Here is a 25,446-nt window from a genome sequence, read left to right as displayed (position 1 = left end):
TGAAAGCACTGGCATAGCAAAAACACATTTAGCAGACATCTTTGGCCATTATGTCACCTCTTGTGAACGTCCCGTGTTAAAAACGAGTCTCGAAACCACTGCATTTTGTTTTATTCTGTTACACTCTGTCTTGCTGTTTATGAATGCAAGAACACATTTTATTTAAACACCAGTGTTGGGAGTAACTAAATAATAATAATATATAAAAAAAGCTATAAATGTAAAGTTTTTAGTAGCATTAAAGTATCTCAGCTTTTTTTTTCAGAATAGTACTAACTTTTACAGTAAAGAGCTACATTTTTCAATTAGCACTGACCTTACTGTAATCTCTCTCATTTGTAATCAAGTGAATTCTGTTTTTGTTTTTTGTTTTTTTGGACAGTTCATGTTACTGTACCGGTTACAATAAACAGTTCACTTCAATTCTTTCTAGTGAGTCAGTATATTCGGATGGTTAATTTAAATTAAGTAGGTCAAATAAATGATCAACTAATTGACTTGAGCCCCCGCACTGCCTTAAAGAAATGTTGCCTTCTTTTTTAAAGAGAACTATGTAGTTAATTGCTGCTGCTTATCACTATATTTACACTCAGTTATATCAAATATGTTGTTTTATAATAGTATATACTTAGTATACATTTATATGTTTTTAACTTTGTCAACTTAATTGTTTAATGTCACCCTAATTTAACTGCTATATTTAAAAACGTTCTCTTCTTTAAATGTAATTTGAACTACTAGTGCTACTTTTTAATTAGCAACTTGTTGTGTAGCTAACTACCTTTTTAAAAGAGTAGCTTGACTGTAGTTTAACTACTGTAAGTTATGAGTTGCTTATAGCTTGGGAAGCTACCATTTCAATGTAGCTTCTTCAACACTGGTAAACACCCGCTAACAAATGTGTTAGATTGGATCAGGTGAACCCGAAACCAACCCAATTATATGGGGTTTCCTCAAGAAATTCCTTATTAGTTGACTACACATTCAAGCAACCCACCGACAAGTTGATTTTGAATATATGTAGTTTTGCACTTCCATACTAAACACATGACTGGACCAACAAGTCTAAAACCCACATTGGGTTCTTTTCTCTTTATCATGTGGGCTTGGTGTTGATGACATATTCTGCACACCCCAAGGAGATGCACGATCACCACCCCCTCAAATGAGTGAGATTTTGCCAGCAGTCGGAACGCTCGGCATGTGTGTGTTTGTATTGTGTGTGTGTGGTGCATGCTGGGGTAGTGTTATGTGTTCTGCGAGAGTTCAATTGGCCATGAAATCCTCGGTGGGGAGACGCATACAGAATGTCTGGTCAGGCATGGTGAAGATGAGCAGAAGACAGTGGGGTGGCTCAGGGCATATGTTCCTCAGCACGGCCAAAAATAAGCAAACACATATGCACCCTCCTGTCCTCCAGTCCCCCTGCAACCACAATAGTGTGTGCTTAACAAACCGCAAATGCAAGAGAAGAAGAAAATTACAGCACCTTGAGCACCAAACACAGAGATGGCTTAACATGAGAGTGGAAGAGAGATACTGCATTTTCATACTAATGCAGTATTGTCATTATTGATAAACTGTACGCTAGGGGTGTGCCCGAAGCTGAATACCTTATTCAGAAATGCGCAAATAATGACTTCAAAACAATTGTAAAAAATGTATATCAAGATTAAAAACTGACACCCACTTTCAGTTATATTTGTATACAGAAACAAATAAATATCATATTCCAAATATTTCACTGAGAACAAAGTGGAAAGCATATTTTTATGCAGAAATGTTAGGTGTTCAAAATGTAGCTGTGTAAGGCTGTGATTCACGCAGCAAAAGGTCAACATTTTCCACTTTTCAAAGAAATACTTGGAGGAGGTCAAGTTCAACTACTTGTAGTGGATGTCAACAAGTATTGTATTCAATACAGAAACTTTATTTCCACACTGCCCTGAAAAACACAAGAGGATTCAACTTTCTGTACTGATACAAATGCAATAGAATTTATTCCAAACTTTGTTGGCTGGTCAGTTGATGGTTGTCCAAAAAAAAAAAACAGCTATACCCCTTATAATGTGTTGTGATAATGCAAAGTCCAATAGTTTGACTGAAATTACAGCCACTTAGACTCGAATTGAGTTACAGCTCACTGACCCCCAAACCCCCCACCCCCATCCAGCTAATTATAGTCACCTCTTTAATCACAGATTGATAGTATCTCTAACACATTATTATCTCCATTCTCTTGGGTTTCCCTCACAAAACAACAACAGAAACATTGTTTACCTCATTCAGCTAAGCTTTTGTTCTGGAGATGATGACGGTATTGCGGTAGAAAAGAGTACAGGGGGGGCAGCATGTAGGTTGCCGCTAAAGCACGAGACTGTCTACACCATTTGAACTGAATAATTACATCAAATGCACACACAACTCCCCAATAATCCCTACGTGAATCCCTACCAAAAATTCACAGAATAATTCAATATGTTTATTTAAATTAGACATTTTGATATGTTACTGAGTTTTGAGACAAGAGTAAGATGTTAGACTGTAATACACTAGAATGTTTAGAATTTAAATTGGTCACCGTGGCTGAGATGTATAGTGTTCTGTATAGTAGAGTTATAAATAAGACTTGGCTTGTTGTCGATCATTATCTTATGCCTTGCTGAATTCTTTTCTGTGATGTCACTATCGTTTATCAGCATGGCTTGCATATTTAAAGATATTGAGGGAGGGTAGCTCGTCACAGGCACAACAATAAATAGACTAAGATATTTCTTCACATTGCATCCATGTAATAACTATAAAACTGTTAGAACCCATTAGAACACTTAGATCTAAAATCTGCACACCATATACAGTACAGTTGCAATCAAAATTATTCAACCCCCCTGACCAGCAATACATTCTGGTGATGTTAAAACACATCAATGCAAAACACCCGCATAACAGGACTGACCCACCTCCATGCTTGACTGTGGGGATGGTGTTGTTCTTGTCATCACCTTGTCATCTTACTCCAGACGTACTGCTGATCCATGGGTCTAAAACTCATTTTCAGTTTAGTGTCATACGTCTATAAAACCTTCTTCCAGGACTCCACAGGTCTTACCTAATTACTTCTTGAATATTCAAGTCAACATTTCCCTTGGTGCAGTTTTGCTTTCTTCCACACCCCAAGAAGGTTGCTGTTGTACCATATTAAAAAAATGTATGAATGGTGCTGCCAGATTTGTCTATTGGAAATTGAAGTGCCTTGGAAATGTACTTTTAGCCATGACCTTTTTTGTGTAATGAAATAATCTCCTCTATTAGTTTTTCAGACAGCTTATTTTTAATTGCATTTTTTGCATAGAAATACATTTTTGCTTACAACGCTAAACTTAAATTTTAAAACTTAAATAAGTGCCATTGCAGATTGATGACTTAATTTTGTTTTAAAACAATTACTTGTGTAGCCTTACATATTTAAGAAACAGCTACATGCAATAGGGGTTATATAATTATGACATGGCTGTATTTTTAAAAAATCCTGTTATTTAGAAATATCAGGTTATATATTCACACTATGACTTTGATTGTGTCACTCAACTGATAACTAAACAATTCTGGGTCATCAGAAAAGCTTACCTTTGTAAATCCTTTCTGTCTTGGGGGATTGAATAATTTCGATTGCAACTGTATGGCCTTAAGTTGTTTTTTCTACTCAGCAATATTTTTCTTTTTTTATGAATATGACGTTTATACTCAGTAAAATTAAATTGCTTGTTTAGAAAGCTCAAGGCTACAGCCTTTCACTTCTTTCACAGTGGCAACTGTAAGTCGTAGTAGAAGAATGCATTGAGGAAAACACCAAGGGTGGCAGAAGTGTCTAGGCATTTTGCAGGGAAGAGAGGCTTTTAGTTAACAAAAATCAAATTAAATGGAGAAGAGTGACCATGAAAGCAGGTATAAATTCTTGGAGTGCAAATAAAATGGGGCATGGGCTATCTTCAGAATAGCATGCTAACAAACTACTCTTACTATTTCCGCACTTTTGATAGAGTATGAATCCTGTGCACAGTATGAACATTTTCTAATACCTGCATGAGCTACTAGTTTCCAAAATGTGCAGTATGCAACAATGCACACTTCGTGGGATACTGTATCCCATAGTGTAGCTCGACTTGACCTTACATTTCCATTGCGATTATTGAATGGGAAGTAATTACTGCAAATGTTTTTTTTTTTTATTTATTTTTTTTTTTATTTGCATTATTAACTACAAGTGCATTTACAACATTGCTCAGTTTTTATATTCCCCCCTCATAGTTAAAAAAGGAGAAAGATACATTTTATGTTAAATATTGTGTTTAAAATATTACTATGTATAAAATATATTAAAATAAATAAATGAAGTAGTGCAGACAAAGCACAGAAAACAATTTTGCAAATGTCATGCAGTTTCATTCCTTGAAATGACAAACAACCACAATTTTTAATTCATTATTTGACAAAAACGACAATTTTACACAAAAAAAAATAAAAAATACAAAAATAAAAAAATACCAGTTTTATTTGCAATTTTATTTGCAAATTGTATTTATTTATTCATTTAGTTATTTATTTACATAGCGCAAACAGCAAGACCAGCACCAAGCCAGAAACTAACTAGCATAAGCCTACTTGAACCAGCCTAGAAATTCGTTGCTTGTCTAAGTTTGTCTTTGCAGCAGTGTAGCCACACCCCCCTATTGTAAATGTGTGCCAGCAGTTGGAAAGCTTGGTGGTGAGGTTTGGGTTATTGGAAACTCTTCTGTTGTAATTTATACACATGCATAAGGATATTTGCATGTTTGTGCATGAGTCTATTTATAAAGACTCCCATCTCCTCCATCTCCATCACAGCAGTGCTCTCATTATAAATGCTGTGAGGACGTGAGTGGGGAAATGTGCTCTATCTAATAGCCTATAGGGCTCAAGCTGGTGGAGCCAAATTATGGAAGGAGAGCAGCAGCAGGCCAAGTGGAGTCATCTACAGTGGTGTTACTGGTTCACAGTACTGTATTGTTTCCTTTCACCTCTGCCAAGCCATCCCACTAAATCACTTTAACAGCAGAGTTTTGCTTTGAATGGACTCATAACAGCATAATAAGCCACAGGCTACAGCAGCTGAGGGGAGACATACATTCAGCCCAGCGTTTGGATTTTGGTGAACAGAAAATGGTCCTGTTCTGAGCTGTTAATTTATTACCGGCACAGCTGGAGAATATGAGATGGAGAGCAGCAGAAGTAAATACAGTGTTTGTGAAGCCTGACCACCCGTGGGTATCTTCGTATATTACCTGATGTAGCTGAATGTGTGGTGACAGAGCAATTTAAAGGTGTAATGTACAGTAACTAACCTTATGCCTTTCTCGGTATGCGGTCTGCCGGAGAAGCAGTCAGTAGTGTGGTTTATAAGCACTGAAACGGATTGTTTTTATTATTATTATTATTATCATCATTTTATTTTTTGTATTTTTTGGTTGTAAATTTCTCATCTTGTGTTTGTTTTCAAAATCAATGGTTCTTGAATTGATTTTACTTTGGACATCAAGTAGCGATACATTACCAGAGGTGGTTATTGCAAAAAATCTCAAATGTCCTTAAAATCAAACACTGAGATGTGTTAACATACATGAACTGCGAAGGCGCAATTATTATTAACATGACATTGGCTGAATACAAAAATTTAAAAATTAATAAATACATAAAGTGTCATGTACCAGTCTAACACATGAAACATACACTGGGCTAAATATTATAGTAGCAATAGGCATATTACCATGTGACAAATGTTATTTGTGCCAAAATACCATGAAGTTTGTTTGGACGCATGGCTTTCTACACTAGCAGCAAACGGAACACCATTAAAGAGGAACACTATTAAAATGTAATTAGTTGATAAATAGCAAAATCACATGAGAAAGAGAGCCGTTGTTCCATTTATCTGCACGGCTTTTCTAAACATGCTGATATATGGAACAACAGCAAGATTGCAAGTGTGATATTGCTTTTATACAAAAGTTCAGCAAAAAAAAGTACATAATATAAAATAACTTAAGTTTCATAAAAAAAAATAAAAATAAAAAAAAAGAGTTTGTGCATTTGTTTCTCACATGCAAAATTAGTTCCAAAAGAAGTCAAAGCATTAAAGGAATAGTTCACCCAAAAATGAAAATTCTTTCATCATTTACTCACCCTCATGCCATCCCAGATGTGTATGACTTTTTTTGTATGGACCAAGAGAGCTGAGATATTCTTCTAAAAATCTTCATTTGTGTTCTGCAGAAGAAAATCTGGGATGGCATGAATGATGATTTTTGGGTGAACTATCCCTTGAAACACAACTCCATTCTCTGCTCTGCACTCAATACTTTGTTTTGAATTAGTGGTGTTTTGATTGTGGATGTGTCAATGTTTTTGAACAAATTTTTAAGTGAATAAATCATTCTCTTTCACTTCCATTGTTTCGATGGGAAATTACATTTTTGCGCATGGTGTTTCAGTGCAAAAACCTGTATCTTAAGGCCTGTTCACACCAAATCTATTTTTTTCCGGTGCGATTATTCGTTCAGAATGAGCTTTTGAATAGGAACAATGCATTCCTATGCCACTATTCACATTGGGTCCAACAAATCATCCGCTGACAATCCAAAGTTTTTTTTACGGAGAGCAGTCCGATGGACATCCGACTGTGATGAAAACAGACTGACTAATGAGGTAAGAGCTTTTTGCCATATTTCCACAGATGCACCAAGCCCCCCCCCCCCACACACACACACAAAAAAATTATATACTTAAAATTAAATAGTTGCAGTTCATGAACCTTTGTACTGCAAACATACACCTGGTCTGTTTTTAAAAGTTTACTTATAATGTATATGCTTGTACTATAAATGTTCATAAACATAAAGACTCTGTGATGTATTCCTGTGCTCTTTTACTCATCTCACGCACAAAAACACCTAATTAAGAGCAAACAAGCAGTAAATAAATAATATAAAAGCTGTAAACACATTCTTTCTTTTTAGGGTATTTATTTACTGTTTTGATGCATCACATTTTCACAGGAATTTTATGAGTCGAGACAAACGAATTGCTGAACCCCACTGCTATTGTTTTTGCAAAGATAATAAAAAAAGTATTCCTCTAATGGTGCTTTTTTTCTTACCATGAGAAACCCTGAATTCAATACAAATATACAATAATTAAATAAAGAAAAGACAGTGAGCCTGTGTATTCTTTTATATTCTTTATTAATATTACGCAATATTTAATATTATTATTTTAATACTCTGAATCAAAATCCCCACCACTATTTGAAAAGCTATAAACATATAGAAGCAGAGTTATGCAAATAGTGAAGCATCCCATTGCTGTTGGACTGTTTATTAGCATTCTTGGAATGCTGCATGTCCAATCAGATTTGAGAACTGGAACTAACTGTATAGTATTTATTTTTGGTATTTGTTTTGCTATCCTAACTAATATATGGTTAGCTGTGTTTTATTGTTTGCATTTTTTCCCCTATGGAAACCTGAACCACTATTTTAAACTGAAACATCATATCAAATCTAGCCTCACTACTGAAATTCATTGGGGAAACAGGTGCAGCTATTGTCCATCTCAGTCCACTCAACTGCATTGATGGGTTGACTTATGCTCTGGAGTCTGCAACACAAGCAGATAAATGTAATTCTTTCCAATCGCCATGGCTATTCAATGTACATTACCACTAATGATAAAAAATAGCATTTGAATGTGCTTTTTAATAGCATGCGCTAAACAGAGCTCCTGATCTCACAATCTCTGGGTGATGTGCAGATTCCTCACATGACCCGAGCTAGCATGTTAGCTGGATTTCTCTCCTTGCACAGCAGCCATGGCTAGCCTTTCTCCGGGTTCAGCATAAACCTGTCTGCTTCTCCTGTAGACACATACACAGGTCATTATGCGTAAACAGGCCTCTTGGCCACTTACTCAGCAAAAACAGGAAAAACTTCCTTACACGATAGCTTTTATGGATCACCCTGGCAGTGCACTTACTCAATCCAATGAATAATAAAAATGATTCCAGTGTGGAGGCCACGGTGAATAACACTGATGCTCTGTGCTGTATATTTCATTGCAGATGAAGTTATAATCAAGGTAATGGTATATTCATAGCATTCTTTGTCTCATACAAATGACTGCAGCAGATGAATTATGCATAAAGGCATTCCATCAACTCTGTCATCTGACCTCAGGTTTCAGCAGGAGGAAAGGAGAGTGCTGCAATCCCATTTATAATCCAGTTCTCTTTACCTCAGTTCAGGTCTGTAGTTATGGCCTTTAAGCAAGTTTTAAATAAGTCATAATTAGTAGTTACATTATAATTATTATTATGTTTTAAATGGAGAATAATAGGCTGTAAAATATGTCAAATTCTCGTAAGGCGTGGTCACATTTATCTTTGCACGGCAAAATCACGTGGGCGAAGAAGGTGTGGGCGGAGGTTGAGCACGTGCGAAACCAGAAAAAAATTAATAAATATTTGCCGCCGCTAAATTCCTTGTCCATTGTGGATATTCAGTGTAGCTGTGTATGAAGCACCACCCACACAGAGGTCACTGCCAAACCAAGCAACTTCCTATTGGTCAACATGGCGAATTTGCCTGTGAAAGTTCACCATATTTAAACTACGCAAAAATCTGGGAGGGAAGTTCTTCTCCACCGGAAGTCTGTTGTGTGAAATTCACGATCCCGTGGATTCCTATTGAGATGAGTGTATTTCATCCATGGAGTTTCGCTGTTTAAAGGTTAATGTGACCGCACCTTAAAAGGCATAGTTCACTCCAAAAGCGAAAATTTTGTCATCATGTACTCATCCTCATTTTGTTCCAAACCCATATAAATTTTTTCTTCCGTGGAACATAAAAGATGTTAGGCAGAATGTTCAGTCTCAGTGACCATTCACTTTCATTGCATCTTTCTTTCATACAATGAATGTCAATGGTGAATAAGGGTGTTAGGGGCCATTCAGACTAAATGCATTGTGCTCTGAAAAAAGCTAAACAAGGCAAAACACATATAACAGAATGCAATGTCTTGACTTTTTAGGTGTCCTGACGGTATCTAAAAACATGCTCCTGCACAAGACTTTAGAAAAACAGCTGGATGCTTGTCTAACGCATCTCTAAACAGAAAAAAAATGGGGAAAAATAGAGTGCAGACGAACACAAAAATACATTAGGTTTGAGCTGCCCTTTATTCCCTAAAATTGCTTTTGTGTTCCATGGCAGAAAATAAGGTCAAAAGTGTTTAGAACAACATGAGGGGGAGTAAATGATGACAGAATTTTCATTTTTGGATGAAATATACCTTTCAGATGTGTTGTGTGTGTAAAGATATTCTTTCTCCTTGCTTTTTTAATTTAAAATTCATTTTAATTTCAATACACTCATTAGTGTATTTGATGTCATCTACTATGTCAGAGCACTGTGTACGCCTTGTGATCAACCTGTGCCCTCGTGATTTTGCATTCTATCTTTATGGAAGCGTCTTTTGCATCAGCCTAATGTGTGTACAGCCATCCCATTGGATGAGCAACTGTTAAAGCATGATTATTTAATTTACTTTCAATGTGGTCCGATTTAATTTGGGAGCATAATTACCTGGCAATCAGACTCTTAATAGACTGTGACGAGGTGTTGATTCAAAACCCAAGTGAAGGCTGCTAGCCCTCTAGCTACAGGATTTCCAAGACTAATGTAATGCCTCTGGAGAGCAGTGGAGGGGAAACTTCCTGGTATTTTTGTGGTATTTATATATATATTTTTGGACATTAAAGCACACGTAGATGTCTGCCTCAAAAGGCGGGCATATCACATTTACCAACCATTCCACAATATATGTGGACATGGATCCATGAATAGCCGCTACCGCCACATTTTCTCCAAGCACGCGTGGGCTTGTGAGTGTTTCCTGTTTTTGCAGAGCAGTTCGCAGTCATTAAGCCATATCGAAAATGTACGACAAGCGATCACTTATGATCAACTGTTGATGATGATATAGTGTTGATGAAATGTTACAATGTTTACTTTTAATTGTTTATATTGCAATATGCTGTTGATCATTGTAGGAGTACATGTTTTATTCCCCTTATCTGTTTGGATGAGCAGCTGGAAGACATTGTTTGGAAGACAAACATTCAAAATAAGAGTCCCTGGTGTATTTCAGCCTTTAAATTTAAAAGTTCCACGCTATGAATCAAATCTTTTTCCCCCCTAGGTATTGGTATTTTGGTTGCATCATAAACTGCATTTGGAATTTAATTCAATTTGGACTCTTGTAGCCTCTGTCTGACCCTCCCCATCACAGGAAGGAAATACTAAGAACATTTAACATAGGCTACCAATTTTAAAAACTATTGGCAGATTAATTGCTTTTCTTTCAACACATTATAGTATCAGCAAAATCCAATATTTGTCAACCTCTTATTTGTATTTATTTATATAATGGTACATAAACCAATTTGAATGTGATGTATATGTGGAAAACATGTTTTGAGTATTTTTAACTTGTATATATACTATCCTGTTTTACTGTTAAGCAATGTTAAGGGCATTTTGAATGTGTGCCCCTGCTTATTTAATTAAGAGTCTGTGGTACCTGATTTATTTTGAGATTGTGTGAGTTTGTTTTAGGATGGGGATACAGTATTCATTTTATTTGTTCAGGGCTTGAAAAAGGTCTTAAAATGTTGTCAAGTTGATTTTTAAAACTCTGCAACAACCCTATATTATAGAAGACATTATATTCCAAACTCTAAGTATGAAATATGTTCAGTAACTGCATTGTAATTGAGATTGTAAATGGAAGAGCAGGCAAACATCGTGGATTGGCAGAGATACAAGATTTTAATCTGATGCATACAACATAGATCTAGAAGATGCTTTTTCTCCACGGCCTCCTAAAAATATCCCAGCTTGAGATACATCTGCGTCTCCAATGGCTTTTTGATGGAGTGTTTCAGAGGACCAACCATCAACTCTGCCCTACTCAAAATGAGTAGCAATGAGGACACCTGCCCAGTGGGTCTCGCACTGCTCTCCCCCATTTATAACGGAATATTCACTCCACTCGTCCTCTGTTCGACCTCTGAATCACTTGTTCCCATCCCGCTGTCCTCTTCAATTCCTCTCACGTCAGAAACCTTGGGCCAGATTGGCCAAACTCAGGGCCCAGCATGAGGAGGGGGCTGCGGAGAACCTGGTTGCCTCTAATTGGAAAGCTAATGTGTTTGTGTGTACCGCCAGGTGACATGACTCACTGTGCCTGCTAGCGTCAAGTCTAGCCAGGGCTGTTTACAACAGTGGCCCAAAGCCCTCACCTCCACCCACTCATGCATTTCAAACCCTCCATCAGCAGTATGGAGATTCTTTGTGGGCAAATAATAGTATGCATGACTGTAACCTCAAACAATAGCCTGGCGAGTTGCAATTCGCTTCCCTTCAAGCCTACCTTCACGGTAACATGGTCACAGGCCAGTGACCCTCATTGTTCTTGAGAGCCTTGCCAATAGTTTCTTACAGAGAGACGCGTTGAGCGGTCTCCTTCAGAGAGAGTGGCATGATTGATAGAGGCTGGGTAGTGATCGGCCAAACAGGTAAGAGGTTTAAGTCTGGCAGGATGCTGGGAGGAAATGAGAGATGCAAAGAATGCTGATGCTGCAGATGTACAGCACAATGCAGTGAGAGGTGGGGGTGGGAACCACCTGGGAATTGTGGGAGCTGCTCTGTGTTCAGCTACCTACATGTTAACCCAATGTGTACTGGTGACTTGGAATGCCTTTTTTTATGTAAATAACACTTTTTTTACTGTGCCAATGGCAATGCTGTTATTTTTACAATTATGTTAGGGTGTTTACACAGCTTTTGGTATGGACCATTTTTGGTTTGTTTGATGTAAGAGTTCGGTTTGTTTTGTTGGTGTGATAGCTGTTTTTTTATTAGCCTCGGGTACACACCAGCAAACTGCTTCAAAAGGTGGTCAGGGGTACAGGTCATGTACCGATCAAAGTTGGTATTGAAAGCAAACTGTTCTAAAAAGTGGAAGTGAACTGCAATTGAAGATGTATAATTTGCATCTTTGCATGCTCCCGTCACACTTATTCTAGTATAATGCATCTCTCATAGCTGCTTGTCTCTGAATAAATTGCCTTTGTAGAGCAGCTCGCATTCTTCGCATCTCTTGCAAAGCATGTGCAGCAAAGGGTGTTTTGCATGTGCAAATTTGTAATGGTAACTTCAAAAACAAAAAAATACTTTAAAAACAGTGTGAATCTCCTTCTGGATCATTACTTTGTTGGTGAGAAACATCTGCCATAGTACTCACTTCAAATTGATGATGCAAACATACCGCAGTTAATACCCAAAAGTCCAATGTGAAAAGAGATCAGCAGAGGTAGGGGGAAGCGGGTTGAATCGAACTCTGGTTTGGACCAAGCAATTGAGACAAGTGTGAAAGCAGCCTTAAAGGGGATAGTTCACCCAAAAAAAGAAAATTCTGTCATCATTAGCCACTTTTCCACCATCGGGCCGAACGGTTCTGAGCACGGTATGGAACGGTTACAGTAGCATTTCCACTGGAGCACGGTTCGCGATTATAAACCGTTCTCAGCACGGAATTCTCAGCACGGTTAGCTAACCATACTCAGCCATGCTCAACCATGCTGGTAGAATGGCTTTAGTACGTGGCAACTCATTTAGTGTATCTTCATGATTTTGTTATGATGGTTGAACTAGTATTGTAGACTACATTTATTTTTCTACATGCCTTTTTTTATCAGGGAAGTAGCCTACTAGCTCATTTAAACTCAAAATACATCAATATATTCTCATTTACTATTTTCATATAATATTTATATAATATTTTGTCAATAAATATCCATTTTTAGCTAGTCTGGGAACTTTTACTTTTCTGTATGTTCGTGTTCTGTGGTAAATACAAGCCCTCAGCAAATTATGGTAAACCTCTAGACTTTTTCGCTTTACTTTCCGTTTTGCGACATGGTCTGTGTCTTTGCTGTTTGTTAGCAGAGTAAAACCGGGGGAAAAAGCAGTCCTAAAAACTGGAATATGCAATCATTCTCCATAGTGCGCTACACTCCAGTGTTTTCGCCAAAAGAAGGATCTGTTACGTACCACAGTGGAAAAAGAAACCATAACCATGCCAACTGGCCCAGAAAGGCACGGTACAGTTTTGTGATGAGAACTGTTCAGCCCGATGGTGGAAAAGCGGCTATTTACTCACCTTTAAGTTGTTCCAAACCCATATGACTTTCTTTCTTCCATGGAACCCAAAATGTGATGTTAGACAGAATGTTAGTATCAGTCACCATCCACTTTAATTGCATTCTTTTTTAACCCAATGAAAGTGAATGGCAGATATGGCATTCTATGTAATGTCTCCTTTTGTGTTTTATGTAAAAATTTAATTCGTACAGGTGTGGAACAACTTGAAGTTGAGTAAATGTTGACAGAATTTTAACTTTTGTGTGAACTAACCCTTGAAAGTTAATTCAAGACTCATTTAAAGTGTTTTCTCTGGCACATCTTACATTCTGTTTGCTGTGGGCTGTGTGTGGTTACTTAGGAGTGGGAACAGTATACCTAGTGCATCCATCGTGCACACCCCCACAGTCGTGGCCTGGGAGGAATGGTATTTTAGTATAAGTATCAGGCCCACTGCAGGTGCCTGATGAATGAACCCTCTGTGATGCCAGCCCTCCTCATCCCTCTTCCGGTACTTCTTGCGTTAGCAGTGATCTGCTCAGACAGATTATGAATGGGTCTGCCCCAGCATGTAGCACTCACACTTAGTAATGTTCCCAATATGAGATGGATAGAATGTCTTCCACAGGTCAATGGCGAGATGTTGCTGGAGAAACCCGGTCATGTTAAAGAAAAGACAGGCATCATTTTTCTCCTCCGGCACTAGCTGAACGGCAGTGTTATGTCTTGGTTAGTTTAGCGAGCAAGTGTGTAGGCCACTGTGGACAAGGCCATTACGAAGATGATTGGGGCTGTTTGGCCGTGTGGCGGACAGGGTTGTGTTTGTCACCTCGACGCAGTGTCAGTGGGCCGGTTGATGTCCAAAGGGCAGCAGTGCAGACAGGTTGTCCAGTCTGCTGCTCCTCAGCAGGACTGCGCTGGACTTCTGCTGGCCCTATGCTGGCCTCCAGCTACACCTGATTTACACATCACTGGACTCTGCTGCTGGCTCAACTTGGCTGACAGAGCCACCCACAGCTGACCAGGCAGCTCTCGGCCACCCACCCCCTTTTTTCTATGTACATATTGTAAGCACAAACACACACGAGTGTGAATCAGGTGCAGTCTGCTTTTACAAGGGTAAACACATGCACACACTCTCATGTGGCTTCATATCAAATGCTCTCGCTTGGGTGGAATCCATAGTGCTCTTAGATTCAGACGTCAACTGTTCTGATTATATCATATTTGAATCATTCACAAGGTAAAATGTTATAAATCGGAAAAATGACTGAACATCATAATTCTGAATTAACAAATCTATATTTGAGTGGTTAGACCACTATTTATTGGATTATTTTTAAAAAGTCGGACTCCAAATTTAAAGTCTGGGATTCAGAATCTGATATAAACCTGGAAATAAACAAAGTTTTAGGAGTTAGAAAAATGTAAAGCAAAGAAATGTGATGAACAGTGTTGAGAAGTAATGTACTACATGTAATCAAGATTATGTAATCCGATTGAAAAAATCAAGTACCTGTAATTAGATTACATTATATTTTAAATGTGCATAATCAAATGTAAATAGGTTCTTAATCTATGTAAAATTAGATTTTCAGCAAAACATACTGTAACATGTTCTGTTCTCTTGGGGCAATGGAGGAGTCAGGAGGCAACGAAGCAGTGCAGGCAAGACTTTTATTCTTCTGCCTCAGGTTCTGAACACAGTCTGTTCACATAGATTCAAACAGTCAATCAGATAACAAAAGAAATGTTTTTAAACACTCATGGAATAGTTCATGGAAACACTCAGTAAGCGTTGAGTTCCTGCTCACTCTCTCTCTCCCCACTGGTGAGCTGATGCGGCTTTTGCGTCTCCCTCCATCACTATAACAAGAGACAGGTGTTAGAGATAATTACAACCCAGTTGACGAGCCTTACCGCTCTCTCTCTCCCACAGACAGACACACGACCACGCCCCCATCCCCACATATCCCCAACACCTGACTCAGGCCAGGGCAACATCTGGCCTGCCAACTCCCCCCCCAATTTCTGGAGAGGAAGTCAGCCACAGCCATCTGCGCTCCTGGTCTGTAGATCACCTCGAATTTCAATGGCTGAAGTGCCAGGTACCAACGGTTGATCCACGCGTTGGTATCTTTCATGCGGTGGAGCCATTGGAGTGGGGTGTGATCTGAGAGGGGGAAGGCCCACCCCAGCAGGTAGTAGCAGAGAGTGAGGACGGCCCACTTGATCACCAGACACTCCTTCTCCACGGTGCTGTACTTAGTCTCTCTCAGCGAGAGCTTACGACTAATGTGCAGCACCGGTCGCTCCTCCCCCTCCACCTCCTGTGAAAGCACTGCCCCCAGCCCCCTGTCTGATGCATCTGTCTGTAAAATAAAGGGGAAAGAGAAATTAGGAGCATATAAAAGCAGCCCCCCACAAAAAGTGGACTTTATCTTTAGAAAAGCCTGTTGGCATGACTCAGTCTGCCAAGAATGGACCGGATCGGGGGCCCCCTTTCTAGTAAGATCAGTCAGCGGGCTGGTGACTTCAGAGTAACTAGGCACAAACCTTCGGTAGTAGCCAGCCCCAGAAACTGTCTCACCTCCTTTTTGGTCTTGGGCCTTGGACAGGCCACGATTGCTGCGGTTTTGTCAACCTGGGGATGCACCTGCCCGTGGCCCAAGTGGAACCCCAGATACCGAAATTCCACCCACCCAATTTCGCACTTCCTCGGGTTGGCCATGAGCCCCGCCCATCACAGCGATCTCAGGGCAGCTCTCAGATGTTGCATATGCCGCTGCTAGTCATTACTATATATAATGATATCATATAAATATGTAGCAGCATATGCTGTATGGGGTCTGAGGATTTTATCCATGAGACGCTGAAACGTGACTGGGGCCCTAAACAAACTGAATGGAAGGGTCATGAATTGGTGTAAGCCAAACGGTGTGGAAAAAACATTTTTTCTCAGGAAATTGGTTTCGGCACCAGTTTAACAAGTTCTATTCTCTTGGGGCAATGGAGGAGTCAGGAGGCAAGTCATTTAGGATATCTACTTTGTGCATGACACAAGTAATTTTTCCAAAAATTGTTTACAGACAGATTGTTTCACTTTTAATTGGCTATATTACAATTCCAGTGGGTCAGAAGTTTACATACACTAAATTAACTGTACCTTTAAGCAGCTTGGAAAATTCCAGAAAATGATGTCAAGCCTTTAGACATTTAGCCAATTAGCTTCTGATAGGAGATGAACTGAATTGGAGGTGTACCTGTGGATGTATTTTAAGGCCTACCTTCAAACTCCATACCTCTTTGTTTGACATCATGGGAAAATCAAAATAAATCAGCCAAGACCTCAAAAAAAAAAAAAAATAATAATAATAAAATTGGACCTCCACAAGTCTGGTTCATCCTTAGGAGCAATTTCCAAATGCCTGAAGGTACCATGTTTATCTGTACAAACAATAGTACGCAAGTATAAACACCATGGGACCACGCAGCCATCATACCACTCAGGAAGGTGACACATTCTGTCTCCTAGAGATGAACATAGTTTGGTGTGAAAAGTGCTAATCAATCCCAGAACAACAGCATATGACCTTGTGAAGATGTTGGAGGAAACAGGTAGATAAGCATCTATATCCACAGTAAAACGAGTCCTATTTCGACATAACCTGAAAGGCTGCTCAGCAAGGAAGAAGCCACTGATCCAAAACCACCATAAAAAAGCCAGACTGCAGTTTTCAAGTGCACAAGTGCACATGGGGACAAAGATCTTACTTTTTGGAGAAATGTCCTCTGGTCTAATGAAACAAAAATTTAACTGTTTGGCCATGATGACCATTGTTATGTTTGGAGGAAAAAGGGTGAGGCTTGTAAGCCGAAGAACACCATCCCAACCATGAAGCATGGGGGTGGCAGCATCATGTTGTGGTGGTGCTTTGCTGCAGGAGGGACTGTGCACTTCACAAAATAGATGGCATCATGAGGAAGGAAAATGATATGGCTATATTGAAGCAAAATCTCAAGACATCAGCCAAGAAGTTAAAGCTTGGTCACAAATGGGTCTTCCAAATGGACAATGACCCTAAGCATACCTCCAAAGTTGTGGCAAAATGGCTTAAGGACAACAAAGTCAAGGTATTGGAGTGGCCACCACAAAGCCCTGACCTCAAATTTGAAAATTTGTCAGCAGAACTGAAAAAGAGTGTGCAAGCAAGGATGCCTACAAACCTGACTCAGTTACACCAGTTCTGTCTGGAGGAATGGGCCAAAATTCCAGCAACTTAATGTGAGAAGCTTGTGGAAGTCTACCCAAAACATTTGACCCAAGTTAAACAATTTAAAGGCAATGCTACCAAATCCTAACAAAGTATATGTAAACTTCTGACCCACTGGGAATGTGATGAGAGAAATAAAAGCTGAAATAAATCATTCTCTCTACTATTATTCTGATATTTTACATTCTTAAAATATAGTAGTGATCCTAACTGACCTAAGACAGGGAATGTTTTCTATGATTAAATGTCAGGAGTTTAAATGTATTTGGCTAAGGTGTATGTAAACTTCTGACTTCAACTGTATCTATGATGCATATACTTTTCGGCCTAGAAAATTGCTTATTTGATTCTGCTTCCAAATGTTGCCGTACTGTTACGCATTTTTACACAGTCTTGTAAGGATAAAACACAATTAATATGTAACATCACTTGGCCCCACCTCTTTGGACCTACCACCTCCCTATGCACAGCCCCACATTCACCTTCAGCAGTACAACGGGGACATCATGCCCCTTTCTGTTTTTTCATAGACACTTTAATCCTCTTTTTAATTAGTAATTTTATTTAAAACAAAAGCTTCTCCAGGGACTGTCACCACCAATTCCAGTGTGTCTGTGTTCACTCGATTTCATGCCAAAATTAAAATGTACTATAATATTAATCTAATTTTCTTTAAGTTACGCCATAGCTCTTGGTCATTTTCTTATAGAAATGATTCATCATTCCCTCAGTGACAATTTGCTGTCACTTTCCCAAGGTAGAAAATTATGCTGCGATTATACTTTGTAAACTCTATACTTCTCTGCACCGTTAAGCAGTTGCACATTTTTTGTCATCCGGCCCTTTGAAGAAGTTTTGGTCTAAAGAAGGAGCATGAATCAATGGACTTTATCTGACACCGAGATCAACTTTATGTGCACTAGAACGGTGTGCTCTTCTAAACAGTGCAGAGAGTTTTAGAGCGAGTCTGGCTGTATCTTGGCTCTGCACCTGCCTTTGGCTGGTTTCAGATGCCTTCCTGAATTACTGAATGTTCCACATGAAAAGATTTAATCTCTCACCTCTAAGCGGATTAATTTAAATAATTTGCTTATTAGATCAATCCATGGGCTTTTCAGAGGTATTTGCGACCCACAGCAGTACATTCAAATGATCAAGGAACAGAAGATTCAAATTCACTACCAGTTGACTGGAACCTGCAGCCAATGAGTATAATCATGCTATAAAAACCCAATTGAAAATGGGTAACATACATGTTACATATCAAAAAAGTGCATGGATGTGGGGCCTGGGGTAGCTCAGCAGGTAAAGATGCTGACTGCCACACCTGGAGTCGCAAGTTCGAATCCAGGGCGTGCTGAGTGACTCCAGTCAGGCTTCCTAAGCAACCAATTGGCCCGGTTGCTAGGGTGGGTAGATTCATGTTGGGTTAACCTCCTCATGGTCGCTATAATGTGGTTCTCATTCTCGGTGTGGCACATGGTGAGTTGTGCGTGGATTCTGCGGAGAATAGCGTGAAGCCTCCACACACTAGGTCTCCACAGTAACACGCTCAACAAGCCACGTGGTAATATGTGCGGATTGATTCGTCCTCCACCACCTGGACTGAGGTGAGTCACTATGCCACCATGAGGACCTAGAGCGTGTTGGAAACTAGGCATGCCAAATTGGGGAGAAAAGGGGAGAAAATAATAAAATAAAAAAAAGTGCATGGATTTTTTATGATCATTTTGTTTTGTTTTTTAGATACCGAAAATAATTTAGATGACATAACACAATACATCTTATCACTTCACCCTTACCATATCTACGGACAAGTCCATTGATCCACTGCAGTGCTTCACTCTATAACGCATTTTTTAAATGGCAATAGGGCTGTGATCATCCCTCTCTCCATAAAATTGGCTCAGTTATTTCAAGCTTAATCACATCAAGGGGGAAAAGATGAGACGCAGCTTGCATATAGTGTATAGACCTCCTCCCTCCTCAACCTAAGAGGATTATACAGCATCTGATAAGGCAGATAATGACAGTACTACCCTGGGTTATGAGCTCTGGATGTGACTGGCATAAGCAGAGGATGTTTAGGGCTTTGGGGATTCAGATTTCTCAAATTTAAAGAAATTACTTATATTTACATTTTCCTCCTTTCTGGCTTAACATTGTTGCAGTGTGGAAGCTTACTACTTGTGTAGGTTGGCTGACATTTTTGATAGCCGTGTTACCATTTGGCATTCAGCATTGTTTAGCTGATTTAAAACTAAAGTATGGATTTTTTTTCTCTCTCCTTTCCATTCGTAAGATACAGAGACAACTATTCTGGCATTTGTAGGCTGATTTCCCCCTTAATTGAAATGCATTTGCTGCATCCCAATTCGCCTACTTATACTATGCCCTTCAAGTGTGCACTATACCTCTGATGGAAAAGTGCCTACATTTTAGTGTGTAGCAAAAAAGTGTGCAAGTATTGGGACATAAGTATTTTCTTTGGCAGCATCACATACTGTTTACATCATTACAAAAGTCCCTTGAAAGGGAATCTGACCTCCACTATTTTTCAGTTGTACAATAAATAACAAAAATAAAATGAGAACAGACAATTCCGTTAATTTGGTTCATTTTCTGTTTGTGATATTCCTGTTTTTAATCAATATGGTGCTGACACTTTTTCTTAAAGTTTATTTTTGAGAAAGAAGCTCTTAAGAACACACAGCATCCACAATAATCAATACAAATACAGTAGATAGTTATACAAGAATGCATGATGCTAAAATGAGGATTATTAATCACTCATAACCTTTTCTAATCGCTGTAAATGGAGGCGCTTGATCATTCGCAATGTAATGAGCCCATCAGCGTCTTCGTCTTTACAGCAAGAACAAAGTAGTTTCTCTTCATAGCGTTCAACCAGACTTGCATAATGTTTCATATTGTTTTATGTTTTAAAAATATGATGAAGTGATGATGTGTCATTGGTTTCGCCACCATGTTTGTAGTTTTTCACGTTTCATTCAACTCGGAAAGTCAGAGTTTCCAACTATCTAATAGGAAAAGTCCAATGAAACACCTCTTGAATGACACATTCACTTCATCCGAAATAATGATAAAAGTATCGAAGTATCGGGTATTGAAATTGGAACTTGCATCAGTGAGTCCAAGTTCATAAATTTGATAATCATAAAGTTTGTTTAACAAACGTTTGCAGACACAGGTGTGTAAAATGCATTACATTATACTCTGTTTTGATGATCGTACACCTGTAGAACAAATGCTAGCATTGCATAGAATAATTTATTCTCAGCAGTTTGGTTTCTAGGAGATATTTCTGTACACCTGTATCCTTATTCACCATCTAATCAATGAAATACCTTTATGGTGGAAGAACAGAGATATCAACTAGGAATGTCCCACATCCGACTTTGAATAGAACGCAGCATTAGTCAGAGAAGATGCTGAATGTGAGGGATAGAGGAGAACGGTTAGTCCAACATGTTGTACTCGTGTACTAAGGTGTCATTTGTTTAGCTGATAAAATTTGGACAAATTGTTTTGATTTCATGTTTATAAAAAAATAAAAACTATGGATAAAAAAACATGGATAGCAAAAATTGCTACCCTTGGACCTACTGTAAGTTGAATACATTGAAAAAACTACATGTTTTCTTGTCTATTTACATCTAATTATATATAACTGCTACTCTACTCTAAGAACTATTACATTTTCTTCACTAAAATACTCTTAAAAGAAAAGAAATGCACAGTAATTGGTGTCTTGCTCTTTAAATGCTTCAGTGGAGGTAATGCTTTAACATTGTGCCCTGATGTATCAGTCCAGCATTGCTACTAAGGACGAGTGTGAGCTGTCCTAATTGAAATTAAAGCCAACTGCTGCTGGAGTGGATCCCACCCTGCCAAAGGGCTGGCTTTTGCACAGTTGGGCCTTTACAGTTCACATAATGGGAAGAAGTATTTCTGTCACAGATGGTTGAGTTCATTTCTGGTGGCACCTGGCCCCCAGACACACACACACACACACACACACACACCCACATGCACACAAATGCTCGTTGTACAGACTCTTCGCCCTTCTTATGCCACCCACCATGATTGATGAGGCTCCTGGTACACTGACACCATGTGGGCAGGCCTGCAGAACACATGGACAGCAGCATGCTGCTTATCACACACACTTCACTGCCCGCCACTATCCATGCGTCATGACTGTGATTACTATTTGCTCCACTCCATAAGTGGATGGAAAACTGCATTTGTCTCATCAGACTTGTTTGGTCCAGTGCTGCCAGTTTCTTGTGTGACTGCCCTATTTTTAATGCTGAGCTCACACAGGAATTCTTCTGTTATGCATGTGTGATTTATTTTGTCTCAGATCATTAACCGCTGGGGTTAATGTTTGCTAGAGTTGCTATGTTTAAACATTGCAGTTGACTTGAAATTATTAAATGACCTGCATGATTAAAAGCAATATAAAATATCTGAATTTTGTTACTCAAAGAAACATGTTAGTAGTAAGGAATTATCTACCGTCAACTGGTCATATGTTGTGGAAGGGTCTTGAAGGGAGTTATTAGAAATAACGGCTAAAATGTTGTTATTGTAAGGCTTCACAAGACTTAAGAAGATATAGAGCACAAGTCGTATAAACCAAAGAACTTTATAGTGTTATTTTGTCTTTTTTGGATCTTGACAGCCCCTTGGTCATTATATGCTTTCGTTGTATAAAAAAGCAGCATGAGCATTCTTCAAAACACGTCCTTTTGTTTTCCATATAAAAAATCAAGGGTTCGGGATGACATGAAGGGGAGTAAATAATGACAGAAGTTTCTTTTTTCTGTAAGCAATTTTTTTAAGGTAATAGGGTTCATATCCTGTCGGTTTAACGTTGTTTGCTTTAATATACTCTCAGCGGACAGGAACGGAACTAGCTCAGGCAGCATTTGTTCTGATAAGTGAGAATCCACTATAGAAGATGGCACTCGTATAATTTCCTGAGTTCTTAATACCTTCCCTCTTATGTTTTGTGCCACAGACAAAGAAATATATCGTCTTCATTTTCATGTATCAAGACATAATAGAAGTCCTTTGTGAAGGCAGAAACCTCAAATGCGAACTTACAGATAAATAATAGGCAACAGAATCTGCTTAACCTGACAGATGATCTCTGTACTGCAGTATCTTTGGGTGAGTGCTCTGATGTGCAGCTGAGCATGTATTCACACAGGGCTTCTTCCCTTCCTCCCCTAAAGAGCAATGTGAGGTGCTGTCGCTTTAAGTTGAATTAAATCCAGCAGATATCTCAACCACGGGCCATTAGTTCCAGAGGAGGCAGGCATTATGAGTAATTATACCAAAACTGCCATTATTAATCCGGCCTCATCTTCCCCGGGGGCCACTGCACAAATGTCTTGGGTGGAAAAGCTCAGGATGCAGGAAAGTGAAGATGATGTCTCTTCTTCTGATGCTTATCCTCACATTCTCATTATGCTGTTGGTTTTTGCCTCATGAATTACACAATATTGAGAATTAAACTAGATTCTTCACTGACTTCTGTGATCGATCCTGCAGATCAGCAGGGGATTTTACAACAGATTGGTCATTTGAGTTTCAGAGTAAACTAATAAGCATTGCTACCATTGGCAACAACCTTTAACTCATATACAATGGCTGCAAAAATAAAATTATAAAAGTGAATGAAGGAGACATTAGGCAGAATATTGGGGATGTGAGCCTCAGTCACCATTTACTTTTACTGGATCTTTTTTCAATACAATGAAAGATAATGGTGACTAAGGTTGTTTGCTTAACATCTTTTGTTTTTATGGAAGAAAGTCATACAGTTATGCAGCAACATGAGGGTGAGTAAATGATGAAAATAATTTTCATTTTAGGGTAAACTATCCTTTTAAGGGGCTGTTCACACAGAACATGTTTTTCCATTCTTCCGTGCTGTTTTTAAACAGTTTTTCTATGTAAATACGTGCTAGACAGACGTCTTGTGACTGTTGCACCATGTCCCGTTGTTTTTTCAGTGCCTCATGCATTTTTAAATTTTTATTTTTTTATGCCTTCAACTGTTAAACTTCAACTGTCAAAAACACATCTCAAGACACCTGAATTCAGCTCTTTTTGTGGCGCTGCATCTAGCTTTTTTTGCGCAAGGATAGGTTCGATGTGAACAGCCCCCAAGTCTTACTTAAATTAAAAATGTCTGAATATCATTGCATTAGATTTAAAATTTCAAACCAAGTAGCATCTGTTATGAAATTATGCTAGATACTATTTTTGCAATTTAGTGAATGAATGAAGTCAGTATCCAAATACCTTTTGTCTTTATTTTGAGCAATATATATATTACAGACAGACAGACAGACAGACAGACAGACAGACTGATTGACTGATTAAATTAAAATTTTACATTTTCAGGTATGACTTTATTTTATGTGAATATGTTGACAATGTTCCGCTGCAGCATTTTGGGTATTACTTTATCTCAGTGTCTACAAACAGCGTGCTTTAATATTGTAAGTAGTTCAGGTTCTGAAGCCAACACAATGGACATGATTGGTGCTTTACTTCCCTGTGAGCACCTTTATCATATGCGCCGCATGCTGTCTGAACCCTCTGACTCCGAGTGGGCCAACAGGCTGTGCAGAGAGAAGTTGGCCAACAGCAAACACTGCCTGGTGGCAGATGGTTAAACTCTGGGACGCCACACACCCAGAAGCACAAGCAGCCCAGATAGCATCGTCTCTTATCGTGCTGAGCAACCTCAGGGTTGACAAATTGATTAATACCAGCCTTTCATCTCAGAGAACCCTCATGAAGATATCAATACTGCTGAGGAGAATGTCCCCAATCCACCTGACTGACAGTGGATGACACCTCCTATGAATTACAGTCCACCTAATTCTGCTTTAACTTACATCATCATCAGACTTTGAGGTTATCTGAGCCTCATTACATAACTAGCGATGATCTTTTCTGGAGCTGGATGTGTCATCTTACCTCTATGCTCAAAAGCACCACAAGACTAACCTTGTAAATATGTTTTAAAAACACTACCATCTTTGATTAATTTTCGACACCACCCTAAAATGACAATCCATCCAAAATGTTTAATTCTTGTGTGATTTACTAACCCTTAGTTGTTCCATAACTGTCTGACTTTTTTTCTGTGGAGTATATAAGGAGGTGTTAGGAAGAAGGTTCAGTCTAAGGTACCATTCACTTTTATTGTTTGGAAAAAAGGGTGCAATGAAAGTTAATGGTGACTGAGGCTAATGTTCTGTCTAGCGTCTCCTTTTGTGTTCCACAGGAAGTCATTTGGATCTGGAACGACATGAGGATGAATAAATGGTGACAGATTTTACATTTTTGAGTGTACTTTCCCTTTAATCCAATTGCTTGCTATCAATGCATCCCAGATCATTCAGTGTGGATGTTTTTGCGTTTATTCGAAGCATGTCACCTAATCTCAAGGTTATCTCCTGTGTATCTAGAGCACATGGTCTGCAGAGAAATGAGAATCGATTACAGTGGGATGGGCATCTTTCTTGGCCTGTCCCTAGGCTAAATCTCAATGAGCAGGCCTTCGTGTTCATTTGAGCAGAATCGACAGTGTGGCTAACTGTGGCCGTTAGCAGCACCTGATGCCATGGATTTACAGACTTGGCTGCTGTTTGCCATGACACGGAGTTGCCCCCTCCTCTGCTCCATTCTGTTCAATCAACCCAGCTCATTGGCGGTAGCCAGCCCCCCCTCTATCCCTCTCTGTGTCTGAGTAATGGCCTGCTTCTCCCCTCCCGTCACCATGAAAGGTGGCTCTGGCTCTTTTCTGTTCTGCCTTTTTTTCCACACAC

The 25,446-nt window shown here is 39.0% G+C and overlaps 1 protein-coding gene across 4 annotated transcripts in view; it reads left to right on the top strand.

Moving 5' to 3' along the window:
- The window catches only part of LOC127431253 (neurexin-2-like), a 599,363-nt gene that overhangs the window by 366,308 nt on the left and 207,609 nt on the right, over positions 1-25,446 (top strand). The window lies entirely within an intron of this gene.

Source organism: Myxocyprinus asiaticus, chromosome 40, assembly GCF_019703515.2.
Source record: "Myxocyprinus asiaticus isolate MX2 ecotype Aquarium Trade chromosome 40, UBuf_Myxa_2, whole genome shotgun sequence".
NCBI classification, from domain to species: Eukaryota; Metazoa; Chordata; class Actinopteri; order Cypriniformes; family Catostomidae; genus Myxocyprinus; species Myxocyprinus asiaticus.
This window is presented reverse-complemented; position numbering and strand designations above follow the sequence as displayed.